The sequence below is a fragment of the Pinus tabuliformis genome, chromosome J (genome assembly GCF_031772625.1).
Source record: "Pinus tabuliformis cultivar Carrire ecotype Pingquan chromosome J, CPIR1, whole genome shotgun sequence".
NCBI lineage: Eukaryota > Viridiplantae > Streptophyta > Pinopsida > Pinales > Pinaceae > Pinus > Pinus tabuliformis.
Genome location: NC_142295.1, coordinates 12,306,801 through 12,323,420, shown reverse-complemented (window position 1 = coordinate 12,323,420; position 16,620 = coordinate 12,306,801).

Below are 16,620 nucleotides of genomic sequence, written 5' to 3'. Positions count from 1 at the left end.
AATCACAGAAGCTACTGAATTTCCCAGAAGCAGAGATAAATGGTAGAAAAACAGGGGAATCAATGGAGAAGATTAGAGAGTCTTCTTGAAAAATCCAAACATGGATACCACAGTCTTCAAGAAAGGAATTCCTAGTACAATCCTTAAGAGTAAATGGAGGAATTTATTTCTTGTACTTCAGAAATTTATTACTTGTGAGGGTTGGTTTGGATACATGCATTTCTATGACATTAGGATAATGATGCATTTTCTTGAGGAACACTAGATGAATCTTCCTTATTTCCTCTTGCATAGTCTTAAGAAAATGTCCATGAATGTTCAAAAGAAGATTCAATTCATAGACGTACCATCTATCATCATGGATTGGTAAAGATCTTGGTTGAATTATACCTTCAAAGTGTAGGGGATAACTGGGAAAATTTCTTGGTAAGAAACCATTTTGAAGAAAAAGCTGTTGAATAGCCCAGCAATAGTAGAACCCTTAGGGAAAAGAAGAGAACAGTGGAAACAATAAAAGAACCCCAGTCTCAACACGAATTATCAGAAGATGAACTGCCCATAGTTGATATTTTGCAAAAAATGAAAAGGGGAAATCTTAGAAGAAAGAAAGCTAGAAAAAGAACAAAATATTTACCAAAAACAGATACCCTTCCTTAGGAAGAAAAGCCAAAAGCCAAAAGAAGGAAAGCACAGAGATTATAGACCCCAGGACTAGGGAGGAGTACGAGGTTGAACACAATGAAACAAGAAGTCTCAGGAGCTACGGAATACATTGATCTCGAGGAAAATGAGACAACTAAAAATGCTGAAGGTTCCCAAGAAGAATCACCAAAACTATCACCAAGAGTCTCATCACCACCCTAAAGTTCACCTCTGAAAAGTCTAGTGCACAGTCTAGGTGTTGACCCTGTTCAACAAGATATTTAGGACTACATAGATTCATTAGAAAGGAAGGAAGCAAAAACTAAAGAATCAATCCAAAGTCCTGGGGAAGGAAGAAATCAGCTCAATGAGCCACAAGAACCTTCAGCATCCAATGTTTTAAAGCAAGAAATCTTTGAGCTAGAGACATTGAACAAATATCTCAAGAATGAAAATCAAACATTGAAAGCACAAAATTAAATTCAAATTGAAAAAAGTGATAACCTTATCTTTCATTTGAGTTTGTGGTACAAAAAGAACAAAAAGCTGAAGAAAGAGAACAGGGCAATGCAAAGAGAAATTATCAACCTAAAATACAAAATCCTCATGAGGAAACCAAGGATGCTAGTAGTTTCCAGAAAGAAGAAAAAAGTGAATCCGAAAGGCGATAATTAGAAGGAACAAGAGAATGGAAATGATGAATTATATGAGGACATACAAAACTTATAGCATGGGGGAATGTAGAGTCCAAGGACTATCTTACCTTGACACCCTTTTTTCCTATACTTATTCATTTTCCCTTATACCTATCACCTAAATAATGAAATAGACACAAGGTTTTGTTAAAGGTAAGCATTTAAATGTCTTCTTCTTCATATTTGTCTATATACCTTATTGTTTTGTTAAAGTATGCATTCGGCTATGGAATTGGCCTATTTCTGCAGCTAATCCAGATTTCCGCAGCTATCTCCTTTGTTAACAGGGTTCAGATGCTCCAGCTCAGCCAAGGAAGATATGGATGGATGAGGAATGATTCCCTCGTGGATTCTTTCCTATTCTCTCGAGCCAATCCTTCAAGAAGATCGCATGACAACATGGTCAACCTCAAAGTCAACTGCAAGATTATCGCCGGGACAGAGACTGAGTTTTCTAGAAATCTTATCCATTTTCTTTTCCAAATATAAAATCAATTATTTAGCGATACAGTTTTATTTAGTAGGATTGAAATAAAGATATATAGGCTTGAAACTCTCTTACTGTTATACAGAGAAGTATTATAAAAGCAATGGTCACTCTGTGTTTTGGGTGCATGCCAATATATGTAAATTTTAAGAACATCTTGTGTTATGAAACCAGCTCAGGAAAAGATAGAAAAGATAGATCAACGCCTTAGAATTCATCCTCTTCGAGGGGGCAACCTCCTTTACATTACATAAATGAACAATTCTTGGATGATTCAAATGACAAAACCTCCTTTCTATATATAGGAGTATAAGGAGTCACAGTATAACCTAGCTGACCTAACAATAATAATATAAAGCCACAAAAATAACAATAGAGGGATTCTATGGGGCACAGTAATAACAATATGGGGATAATAGGGGCACAACAATATTAATAAGGGGTACAACTACAACAGTAATGGGGTAATCACTAGTATTATAGGGACCCAACATGCCCCTCTCCTTCAAAAAAGTGTTGTCCTCAATGCTTGAGAAGTTTTGGATGCTTCTGTATAAAATTCTCATCCTCCCATGTGGAATCTTCAGCGGATAAGTTCTTCCACTTGATAAGATACTCCGAAATTGATCTATTTCGTAGCTGTCGAGTTCTTATTTCTGTGACTGCTTCCGGTTCCAATATAATTTTTCCTTCCTTGTCAAGTTCTGGCAATATTGTTTGAACTGGGATCTTGTCGCCTATAACCTTATTTAAACATGAAACATGGAAAACTGGGTGCAATTGAGAAGCTGCAGGAAGCTCCAATTTGTATGCCATGGTACCAATCTTCTGCAACACCTTGTATGGACCATAATACTTTGGTGATAATTTATTATCCTTCATAGCTTGCTTGAGGGACATTTTCTTATATGGTTATAGCCGTAGGAATACCCAATCACCTATATCAAAACTTCTTTCGCTACGATGTTGATTTGCCTGTTGTTTCATTCTATTCTGTGCCAACATGAGGTTATCCTTTAAGAGTTGGAGGACTTGTTGTTGATGTTCGATGTGATGTTCCACTACTTGAACCTTAGAATTTTCTCTTAAATATGATGTGATGGATGGTGGCTGATACCCATAAAGTGCCATAAATGGGGTCATTTTTGTTGCTGTAGGGAAGGAAGTGTTATACCACCATTCAGCCAAAGGCAACCATTTGACCCATTGTGTCTGTTTATCAGATACAAAGCAACGAAGATATCCTTCCAAACATTTTTTTACTATCTCAGTTTTCCCATCAGATTGAGGATGATAAGATGAGCTATGAGATAACTGAGTACCAAGACAAGAAAATAATTCTGTCCAAAAATTTCCAGTGAAAATGGGATCTTTGTCGCTTACAATAATCTTTGGGTTTCCATGTAGCTTTTGAATTGTTTCCATAAATGCAGTAGAAACTGTACTGGCTTTAAATGGATGTGATAATGCACAAAAGTGTGCATACTTGGTAAGTCTGTCAACTACCACCATGATGACACTCTTTCCCTCAGACTTAGGTAAACCTATGATAAAATCCATTGAAACCTCCTCCCAACGTTGGATTGGAATGGATAAAGGTTGTAATAGACCCGGTGTCTTAATTTTTTCAACTTTATTTTGTTGGCAAACCTAACATTCCACCACAAACTTTTGAATATCTGATTTAAGGCCATCCCAAAAAAATTCATTCTTAACCCTGTGGTAAGTTTTTAAAAATCCTGAGTGCCCTCCTAAGGGAGAAGTGTGCAATTCCATAAGAATATTTTGTTTTAGCTGGGAATTCTTACAGAGGTATAAGCAATCTTTGTACCATAACGAATCATTTTTCCAGCTAAATGTATCAGACATATTGGAATCTTGTTGTAACTTTCGAATAAGTGCCCACACTTCTTCGTCATTCTTCCATTCCTCCCTTGCTTCATTCATCCAATCTGGTTGGATAATAGAAATGGCACACAACAATACTTCCACATCCTCATCCTTTCTTGAGAGTGCATCTGCCACCACATTTTGCTTCCCTTTTTTGTATATGATTTCAAAGTCATAACCCAACATCTTTGTGACCCACATTTGTTGCTCTTCAGAAGATAATCTTTGTTCTAAAAAGTATTTAAGGCTATCATGATCCGTTTTTACCTTGAAGTGTCTTCCCATTAGGTAGGGTCGCCATTTCTTAAGTGCATGGAGTATTGCCAACATTTCCTTCTCATAAATAGCTTTGTGTAAAAACTTTCCCTTTATTGGACGACTTTCAAAAGAAATGGGTCTTTCATCTTGCATTAAAACAGCACCAATTCCATTTCCTGAAGCATCACATTCCATAATAAAGGTTTTTGTGAAGTCCGGTGTAGCTAAGACCGGTGCTTGGCACATTGCCTCTTTAAGATGTTCGAATGCCTTTGTTGCTTATGGAGTCCATGAAAATGCATCTTTATTCAATAATGTTGTTAGAGGTGATGCTATTCTCCCATAATTCTTAACAAACTTGCGGTAGTACCCTGTCAACCCGAGAAATCCTCACAAATGCTTTATGGATGTGGGAATTTTCCATTCCTTAATGGCTTTAATTTTGCTAGGGTCTACCTTAACTCCTTCATGTGATACAATATGACCCAGATATTCCACCTCTTGTACTCCAAAGAAACATTTGGATCTTTTTGCATATAATTGTTTCTCCTCCAATAGTTGTAGCACCTTGTCAACATGTTCAACATGATCCTTCCAAGACTTGCTTTAGATTAGTATATCATCAAAAAATACTAACACAAATTTTCTAAGGAATGGTTTTAAAATTGAATTCATCAAACCTTGAAATGTTGAAGGTGCATTGGTAAGGCCAAAAGGCATGACCAAAAATTCATAATGACCCTCATGAGTTCTAAATGCTTTTTTTCGGAATGTCTTCAGTCTTCATTCTGATTTGATGATATCCTGAACGAAGATCCAACTTGGTGAAGTAAATTGATCCATGCAATTCATCCAGTAATTCATCAATGACAGGAATGGGAAACTTATCTTTAATAGTGAGCTTGTTGAGCTCCCTATAATCCGGACACATGCGCCATGATCCATCCTTCTTGTGAACCAATACTACTGGAGCAGAGAAAGAACTTTGACTCAGTTGAATTATACCAGCCTCTAGCATTTCTGCAACCATACGTTCAATTTCACTCTTTTGGGCATAGGGATATATGTACGGCCTGATGTTTGGAGGAACACTTCCTGGAATCAGATGAATAGCATGATCATGATCATGAATAGGTGGGAGACCTTTGGGAGTCTCAAATACCTTGGAATGATTGTCCAAGACTTTTTGGAGATCTGGAGAAATAGATGATTCCAATGTGGAAACATCTAGCGAACATATTTGTGCAATTACACCTCTTTGTTCCTTTTTTAGAAGCTTTGTCATACTGTTAGAGCTGATTATCTTTCCCGGTTTCCCTGCAATGCCCTTTAATTCAACTTCCTTTCCTTCCACAGAAAATTTCATGAAAAGTTCTTGAAAATTAAAAGCTATTGTACCCAAGGATTTTAGCCATTGGACTCCTAGTACAACATCAGCACCTCCCATTGGAATGGAAAGCATTGGGCTAGTCAATACATATTCTCCCATGGATAGCTTGATATTATGGCACTTTCCTGAGAAATTTATTGTTCCTCCATTTGCAACCATCACTTGACACTCTGGTGCTGGATATAAGAAGCAATTCAATTCTTTTGCTACCTTACAATGAATAAAATTGTGGGTACTTCCTGAATCAATCAACACTATTACCTTTTTCTTCTTGATTTGTCCTTCTATCTTGATGGTTTGAGGAGTGGTAATTCCCGCCAATGCATTACAAGATATGGTCGGATTCATTTCTTCTTTATCTAGGCTTTGTTCCTGGAGTATATCCTCTTCTTTTGACCTTTCTTGCTCCTTTTCTTCTTCCTCTTCACAATCTATGTAGAATAATTTCTCTCAGCACACTTATGACCTTTAGTGTATTTGCTATCACAACTGTAACAAAGCCCTTTTGCTCTTTTTTCTTCCAATTGTTGTGGTGTCAACCTTATAGGTTGTGGAAGACTAGGGGCAACAACACTTCCATCTTTATAGTTGTGAGTGGTATGCTTCCTGGTTGCCATAATTTTGCTTTCCATTTTTCTTGCTAACCTGAATGCCTTCTCTAATGAATCAGGTTCCCAAAGGCGAACATCATGTTGGATATTATCCTTTAAAGTCCCTATGAACACATCAATCCTATGCTCCTCTGGAATATTTTTTACCCTTATGTTCAATTTTTGGAACTCCTCAATGTGCTCCATTATTGAACCCTTTTGTTTGAGACTTATCAATTGGCTAAAAAAAGTGTTGCTTTTTGTATCCTCATAATGTGCTGTCAATTCTTCCGTAAAAAATTTCCCAAGTGATAATTTGTTTACGAGATCAAAGCCATTGATACCATACAAACTGATTTGGTTCCAACTATAAAGTTGTAATATACGTACCTTTTGTGTGTTTTGCACATTATTGAGATCAAAAAATTGCTCCATCTGTAATATCCATGTTGCGGTATCCTTGCCATCAAACTTCCTCATATTGATTTTTGGAATATGGTGGGTCTTCGATCCAACATTAGGGCCTATTGAATCATGATTAACATTTCTTTTGTTCTCATCATGAGTTTTCTTTACTACCCTTTCACCATTAGTGACCATTTCTTGTAGCAACTTATTCATATTTATCTTCAATTCTTCCATGTCTGTCTTCAAATTTGTCTTCCAATCATCCATCTTAGCTTCCATGCCATTCATATTAGCTTCCACACCCTTTATCTTAGATTCCATGCCATTTATCTTAGCTTCTGTTAGCTTTTGTGAGACTGACATTTGTTGCACTTGGTCTTGTAATTTTGATATATCATGTAGCATTTCTTCCTCTTCTTCATGAGTCATTCTACTGCTTTCAGGTTGCTTACTAGGTGTTTGAATTTTCTTTCCTCTGGGCATCAGTTACTGATAACAATGCTCTACTATGCCCTTTGAATTCCTTCAAAATAATTTTTCAAACCAAGCTTAAGCAAAAATTTAAAAAAATCTGCACACCTTTTTTCACTTTGTAGGAGCTCGATATTGCCTCTGATGTATCTTTGTAATTTCTGATCATCTAGTTCTGAAATTGCAACCTATAGTAGCCCTCTATGTCCTCTTTCCAATGCCACAAGTCTGATCCCAATTGGATTCTCCAAGGAAGAGTTATGTCAAATCTCCCACAGTGACCTGATTATAGACTAGTTCAGTAGAGCGAACTTGTACGACATGACACGTGTCCCTATTTTGACCTTTGGCTATGAAAAAGATATACAATAAACTATAGTCCGTCCTCTTTCTGTATCTTTTTATGAAATTTCAATTCGATGCTCAGATAGAAGGTTATGACAATTTTCCCTAGGTCACCTGTTTGGAATGTAATTCAGGAGTCTGCAAAAAGACCAACTTCCTCAGATCATATCTCCGCAAATATAGCTCAAAAAGATTTGAAATTTGGACCCAAGATTCAGTGCAACGTCTTCTCAAATGGGTTTTTTTTTAGCTTCTGAAACGTCGTAGAAAAAAATTTCTAGCGAAAATGCCACGATGACCTGTTTGGAGCAGCGAAGCCCTAGAATCCAAAGCTCTGATACCAAATGTTATGAAACTAGCTAAGGAAAAGATAGAAAAGATAGATCAACGCCTTAGAATTCAGCCTCTTCAAGGGGGCAACCTCCTTTACATTACATAAATGAACAATTCTTGGATGATTCAAATGACAAAACCTCCTTTCTATATATAGGAGTATAAGGAGTCACAATATAACCTAGCTGACCTAACAATAATAATATAAAGCCACAAAAATAACAATAGAGGGATTCTATGGGGCACAGTAATAACAATATGGGGATAATAGGGGCACAACAATATTAATAAGGGGTACAACTACAATAGTAATGGGGTAATCACTAGTATTATAGGGACCCAACATCTTGATACACTTGTTTGCGAGTAATAGATTTGGTTTATTTTTTTCCATACTATGTTGATTGGAGATTGTCGACTATTTCGTGGAGGGCCCCTACAACCAGTACAGGTCTTTAACCAATTGCACATAGATTTCCTTAATTGCTTTATCGTAGATGCTTTGTTCTGTGTTTGAAATGCAGTATGATGGAATTCACAATTGAATTATTGTCTGCATAAGAAATTCTCTTTGCTTTATACCTAGCTTAATTCTGTTATTTCATTTGCTTTTTATCTGGTATAGTTTGATCATTTTCCTTGCTTTCTATCTAGTGTAGTCAACTGTTTCATTTTCATAGCATAGTTGCTTTTCAGTTTATTAGATTTATGACTTGTTTGGATGAAGTTGAATGAGTAAAAGAGTCAAAATCATTTTCTTGACAATTAAATCCAGACATCATTCATTTACAATCTGATAGAATAGATCTCTTTAGCACATAGTAATTTAGGCTTGGTTACAGCATAAAATTCAGAGATAAAATCCAAAACAGTCTAACAAGAGAAAAGCTTAGAATCACATTTAAACCATCCATAAAATGATTCAATAGGAATTAATTTCTAAGATAAGCATCTCACAAATTTAAGGCACAATTCTTTAATCAGTAATACCATCTTAATTCTAAATTTAGACTTTAACAAGAACATAGATATCTTAACGATGTTAATTAACATCTATCACATATAGTGCACTTGTGCTTCATCAGTATACCGACCGTGGTCGATAATTTATGTTGACAATTTAAGGACATTAAATTGGCTAAACAATTACTTCATTATCCATTCATTAAGTAGAAACCATGAGTAGTAAAGAGAAGATACATCATCAACACACAAGAAACATATCAACACACAGGAACACCAGGATTTTAGATGGAAACCCAATGTGGGAGAAAACCACCATTGTCATCATATTTTTATTCTTATTTTATTTCAAATAAAAACATCTTACAATCTTGTACTGGCATAGACTCGTACCATCACGCAGGAACCCACCTGCAAAATGCTAAAAAATTCTCTCATTTGCTAGCACCCACTCGAAGGGAGCTCCAACCCATGATCTCATTTACCAGCTCCTATCGAAAGGGAGAACCTACCCCTTGCAAAAATTAACTAGCTATCACTAGAAGGAATCTTTGAATCCCTCACTAAAGGCTCCAACCCTAAGCTCCTTTGTGGACCACATTTCATAATATTTCATACTGGATCCACCTGACTCAAAACGTCAAATATTGCATGCCACCTTTCATCATATTTTTAGAATAGACCCACTTCCATCATTAAGCCCAATACCAAGTAATAACTCATAAACCAAATATTGAATCAAATCATCCAATAATTGAACAAATCGAATCAATCACTGAATCACAACCAAATCAAACCATTCATACCCAGATCATACCAATGCACAACCATTCATAAATATACTAAGCCATACTTTGTTAGTAATCACAGAGACTAATTGGTATCATTTCAAACCCTTATCAAACATACATCAGAATGTATATGTTACTATTCTGAAGCACACCTGCATATATACGTGCTTCCTATGTATAAGACTTGCGTATAGAACTCAAATTACTGACACCTGAATCTAAATCACTACATTACTGAAACAACCATTGAATCATGTAATAAATAAATTAGATATCTATGAGCCAATTACATATCGTCATACTATAATATCATCACTAATCAACATTCCATCCCATAACCAACTTAACTCAACAAATATTGTCAAACAAAGATTACCATGATAGAGACGTCATTGATAGACAGTAGCAAACATAAAATAAATGATCAAATGCCATCAACAAGCCATACTACAAAACCCTAGTATATATATGTCACTTCCACAAAACATGTCAGCATATGTATGCTCTTACCATACACAACACCCACATACAGATATGAACATTCTGAAAACAATTTTTAGTATATATACGTGACTACATAGAAAAAGATCATACAAACCTTCATGGAAACTTCTAGTACTATTGTAAACAAGGACAAGAAAAATATCTTCTTTTATAATTAATCAGAGGCTATTCAGGTGTATTTGACTAGGAATTTAGGCTTTAAAAGGGGACATCTGCCCTCCAAATATATGGGGGTGCCTCTCATTTTATATTTCAACTGAGTGTTAACTTGGGAAGATCTCATTGAAAGGACTCAGAGGAAGGTTAACAATTGGGCCTTTTGAGCTCTTAATTTCCCAAGATTCCTAATACTAACCAAAGCAGTATTACAAGAAATACCAAATTATCAATTAGCCATAATGGCTATCCCCAAGAGAGTTTTTCAACACCTCGGCTCACTATAGAGAAAGATTTTGTGGAGAGAAGTAACCAAAATAAGAAAATTGGTTTTAGTTGGATGGGACAATGTGATAAGACCAAACTCGATGGGAGGAATAGGCCTCAGTGATCTAGAACTGATCAACTGTGCATATTGTTAGGCGGAAAGAGTTGTTAGTGCGGACACAACCGACCTCCCTAGAAGCCTAAGACTTTCTAGTGACAAACAAGACAAATAATAGCAATCCTTCTCTAAATATGCTTTTACAATATGAGAAATCAAGTGTTTAGATCCTACCTGTAACCCAACGCTGTTGTAGTAGTCCAGCTTCGTTGATCCGGATGAGCTCCTCCTTCACTTTGAAACCTGCATTCACTAACAATCAAACGATTAAATAGCACCTGAATATCACATAAAATAAAACATATTTAACATATAGACCAAGGAGTATATGAAACAACTCATAAATAACAAATTGTTGAGAAGAATGGACTAATTTGTATTAAAAGGTAACAAAAGGAACCATTACAACCTGAGCCTTGGTGTTGTGCAAGTCCCTCCCAGGGTCCACAAGAGTTCTCCTTTTACTCTGATCAGCTCACCCACTTCCAAATAGAACAAGCAAAGATGGTAATCTCTCCTCACAAGCTTCTACAAGGAAGTCCTAATTCCAGCAGCATCTACCCTTAGGAATATCCAGCTTTCAACCTCTCCTCCCTTTGGCCCAATGCATGTATTTATAGTGCTCTAGAGGAAGTTATTCAGGTCCACCATCAATGGGATAAGCCCCTCTTTGGATGGGATAGCTCCCCTCTTGATGGGATAAGTTCCTCTTTGGTAGGGATACATGAACCATCTGGAGGCGCTTCATACACGTCAAACAAGCTTCTAGAAGACTCTAGAAATGACCACAAGTAACTTTTTTAAGATGAAACTCACGCCTTTTGACCTTTACAGGGGTACGCACCCACCCCTTTACATACAGAGCGTAGAAATACGCAGGTATTGTGAACTTGGGTTGCGTACACGCAGGTAAGGCTAAGAGAAACTGCGTACCAGAGATAATTGACTTTAAATGACTTTTCTCTCTTTCTTGAAGTTTGACATGAAGAGCAGAGGCATGAGACTTGCCAAGGAGGATAGTATGACAGTGAATGGAGCCATACTAACTGCAAATAGTCATGGTGACATTTTTTAGTGTAACAGATTGCCCCCTAAAGTGCGAAGCCTGTAGTAGATTAGGGTTTTATATGATCTAGGAAGGGTGAAGTACTTTATCATTTCAAGGAGTATCTTGCGAAGAGCCCGGTCAGAACCTGCAAATATTCAACACAAAATACATATATAAGATGATATCATCGCTGAGGTAGGCATTCCCATACTTAGATTGAAAACTTTAACTAACAATCTAACTACTGCTCTGATACAAGAATGATTTTGCAGTACATCACAATCGTAGACTTTTGTAGACACAGTATGGACGCAGCCATCTGTTTATGGTTAGTCTACTATATAATGAATACAAAACTCCTCACAGCCTGGATGGTGGAAACTAGATCCAGGGTCTTCATCTCTACTTCCTGAATTGGTGCGATTCTATCCATGCGAATAAATGAGTTGATGTCGAACATGGTAGAAACCACTTGATTACCAGTCGATGATGTAAACTGTTAACAAGTGTGAGAGAGACCACCAGTGATGTCAATGGTTCTCAAAGTACCCAGTACAATCCATGAAATGTGAATGAATGGGTTGATGTCGAACACGTCACGGAATCCTTTGATCGAAAGTCAATGATGTAAACTGTCGTCAAAGGCGAGAAACCTGCCATTGATGCATGCAGACTTCAAGGTACTGACGATTTCTAAGTCATCTTTCTAGATAATGTGCTGATGTCGATAGAAAGCGACCCGTCGCAGGCTAGCCCACAACACGAAATCATTGTTCAATTTGAAGAAATGTTGCTGTCAGGACTGACTCAGGGATGGTCAAATGGATGACAAGTATTTTGCATATGAATGGTTTATTTGCAGAGACCTCTTGAACACATAACGACACGACGGATGGCTTGGTGACGATTGACCCAAAGTTAATACCCAGAAACAATTGAAGACTTTCAAAGTGGTTTTATCAGCTTTAAGGCAAAGGATTTCCTAACCCAGGTGAATGAAAAGTGTCATGTTCAAGAGCGGTGATAAGGTTCTTCTGTAATAAAGGATAACAAATAGGTTCATTCTTCTCTCTTTTCCGCCACCATTTCTGGCAAGTACCTCTTTATTTTTTTACAAGCTTGAGGAGGATAACATATGCTTGATTATAAGCTCATCCTTCGGATGAGTCCAACTTAGTTTAGATTCGGACCCTAAGAAGGAGTGGTCCGTTCCTGTTTGTAATCGAACAGGTCCTTTACTGTGAAATTTTAACGAGTCCAATATAGGAGAAACTCGGCGTTTTTCAATTTTAGAGAGTCTGAAAAAACTAAAGAAGACTCCAAGGTGAACTTTTTCGTAAATTTGTGTCTCCCAAGCCCGAAAAAGTATAAAATAATACCTGAGAGAACCGCTTGATCTCGCGACCAAGGAGTACTTTCATGATTAATGCCTTTGACCTGAAAAGTAAAAAGCGATCAGAGGCATGTCGTTTTATTTCCAGTATCGAATTTGAAACGACAAAAATCCGGCAATCTTTTCGTGTTTTTACGGTCAGAAAAGGGCTGTAAGAGGACCATCTTTTAATTCCGTTTTAACGAGTGTAAAAGAAACGCTCGGAAATCTTTTCATGTTTTAGGAGTCAGAAAAGGGCTTAAAAGATGACTCTGATGTCTTGGTTCATGAAAAATGATGATTTTACCCTAAAGTCCTTTTGTCCTGCACAAAAACAACACATCACTCATACCTGTTTAAGATGGGCAAAAATACATTGAAAACATCCTTTCATGGTGAAAAATAAACAAACTTAGCATTCATTTATCCAAAAAACCTATAAAAAGACTTTTTACCATGTCATTTTTACCATTTTACTGTTGAGGGTGAGAAAAGGGCTTTTGGCAAGAAACTTCCCGTGGACTTTGCGGAGAATCCGACCGTCGGAATCGAGCGCCGTCTCTTTCAGGTATTTCACAACATCCTCCTCTTCAATTTCATCCGTTTAGAATTCCATTTTAAGTTCTAGCTTGATTTTTTGGAGGGTTTGGGGTTTTAGGATCCGCTTTTCGGGGGACGCAGGTGCCCCATGGGTGACCTGCGTACCCCGACATTTTCGTATATGGGAAAATGGTCGGAGTACGCAGCCCACCTTCAGAACAACTGCGTCCCCACGCTCTGTTTTCTAAACGCGGGGTGCGTACTCCGCGCAAAGCGGATTTTCAAAACCCAAACTCAAAACCTAACCATCAAAATTTGATTTAATGAATTCTAATCAATGTTTTTTGGTGTGTAGATTGCCCACCATGCTAGATTGGTGTGAAAGAGAACACGAAGATGTCGATTTGGCCGCAATAGGTCATCAACCTTCCATTAATGCTTTAAAGGCATGCGGTCTCTACAAGTACTGGACCATACCTGGCATGAGGGCCCAGGTGCCATTCTTAGAGTGGCTGGTTGAAAGGTGGAACATTCAGGATCAATGTTTTTACATCGGAGAACACCAGCTCGAGATAGAGTCCTCCGACATATATTTTCTCACTGGTTTGCCTAACAGGGGCGAGCAACTCTCTCTATTCGGGACTAGGCCGGGTGGCCAATCCCTTTCTAGTCTCCGGCTAGAGTGGTGTAACAATCAAAACCAGGAGAAGGGGATAGAAATCAAATACATATCCCGACCTGAACTTATGGTAATTGCCTTTACAGTTACCAGACTTTGCGGTGCTGCCGCTTTGCACATAGCCACTGGTTCCCAAATGCGGATGGCTATAGATTGCTTCCGAGGCACCATTTTCAACTGGTGTGATGCTGTGCTGGCCAATATGAAAGGCCAACTGACTAGGGCAAAGAACGGACAATTGAAGACCTTTGGATATGGGCCTTTAGTTGTGAGCTTTGCCCTAGAGAGAGTTCCAATGCTGATCCCCCAGCATCTTACTGTTCCAGTTGGGCCTCCTCGGGAGCCTAAGTTGACGCGATGGGTTTTGGTAATGGCCCGACATCCTGATGAGGGAGCGGGGGTTGTCCGATTTCCTGTGGGTTACTTTCACTGGTTGGAGAGCCAGGTCTTTGCGATTCAGGATTTTCCTTATGCCGGAGTAGATTTTCGCAATGATCCGGACATGGTTCTTCCACAAGGAGAACAATGGGACGACAGAGGTACTTCATTTTTCACAAGTTTTTAAATTATCTACTTTTTTTGTTTTTTATATATATCGTCTCAAAACTGACAGCAAAAAATTTTCAAAATGCAGATGTAGGCCCACGGCGTCCGGCCAATCTCCGGGCTTTTGAGAGAAGAGTACCAGTTGTACCAGCACCAGCCCCATAGGATGCGGCCGCAAAGACCTTAGCCGAGCTGGAACAGGACTTAGAGCGTCTCACGGCAAGCATACCAGAGACGACTATAGACGATATTCCTATCCGACTTCAGCGCTATGTGGTCGCAGTCCCAGGACCTTTCAGGAGGTTCCTGTGTAGGGTAGCGTGGGCAGTGGTCTCATATAGAGAGCACTACCAGTGATTGGCTAGTCACTTTTTGTAGACACATGTGACATTTTTGGTTTTTTGTACTTATCATTTTTGCCGATCATAAGGTGTTTTTCAACCTATGATCGAAGACGATGTATATTTTTTGACACACTCCTATCTATATATATATCATTATTACCGGCTTATTTTGTTAAACATATGTGATGAAATGTTTATAAATTTACATTTATGATTGTTACAAATGTCTATTTAACATTCGAGACGCCATTGCATCTGCTAATGTATTTAATGACCTTGGAATATGCTGATATTCAATGTAATCAAATTCACGTTCCAAGAGACGCACCCTCAAAAACAATATTAATAACACTGGATTTCTAATGGCATAGACTCTATTAAGCTGTAATACAATGAGTTCAGAATCTAACCTCACTATCAAACGCCGAATCCCAAATGAAATAGATTCAGATAATAATTCAATCACTGCACTGTATTCTGCAATGTTGTTTGTTGTTTGACCGAGGCTCACCCCATGCATAGAAACTAACTCGTCAGAGGGCGAATAGATAACCCAAGCTGCGGAAGAGATATTCCGTGTACTACGACAAGCACCATCAGCAAATCCAATGTACGTTTGGAGAGGCGTCGACATCTGCAATATCAAGAGTAAAACCAAGATAAGCCAGAATAGCGACGGAAAACACACTCTCTAAGCTAAGAACACTGTCTAAACTAACAAAACACACCAGCTAGAAAGAAAAATTAACCTAACTAAACTAACTGAATCTCCATACCCACCATTTAAGCATAATACCTCTTTAGGTAAAGTCCGTTTCTGGGCTTACCCAAAGAGTCCCCATCAAAATCTACCAGCTCATAGGCCCCTTTTGCTAGCTTTCGCTTAACAATGTAGGGCCCATGCCACATGGGAACGAATTTTCCAACACCTAACTTATCGTTAGCTTGATCATATAATAGCACTAAGTCTCCTTTCGAAAAATTACGAGGAGTCACGTTATGATCATACTGAGCTTTCATTCTTTTTGCGTGAGTCTCGATTGCCAAAGCAGCATCACGTCGAGTCTCATCTAATTTAGCTAAGTATAACAAACGCTTCTCCTCTTCGGAAGTAGCTAGGAGTAATTCGATAGCCATTTGAAGTGATGGGATTTCGCATTCAATGGGCAACACTTCTTCCAAACCATAAACTAGTTGGAAAGGAGTGAACCCTGTTGATGTTTTCACTGAGGTTCGGTATGCCCAAAGCGCTGAAAATAACATGTTATGCCAATTCGACCGATGAATACCAATGATTCGTCAGATCATGATAACTAGAACTTTGTTGATGGATTCAACCAAACCGTTTGCTTGAGGATAATAAGGAGTAGAACTATCATGGCGTAAACCAAGCTGGCTTGTGAGTTCTGTCATCATAATGTTTCGAAAATGGCACCCATGGTCAGTGATTATCGCTTGTGGGACACCAAACCTAGCAATAATATGATTGAATATGAAAATTGCTGCTGTCTTGCCATCTGCCTCGAATGTAGGCATCACCTCGGCCCACTTAGTAAAATAATCAACCGCAAGGATGATATACGCATGCCCCCCGGCTGAGTGAGGGTTACATGTAATAAAATTGATACCCCATTTAGCAAAAGGACCAACGGCAATTATAGGGTGGAGAGGAGCAGGTGGTGCGCGCATCTTGCGATCAAACACTTGACAGTTGTGGCATTTTCGGACCGCAATGATACAATATTTAAACATAGACGGCCAGAAATAGCCAGCACGCAACACC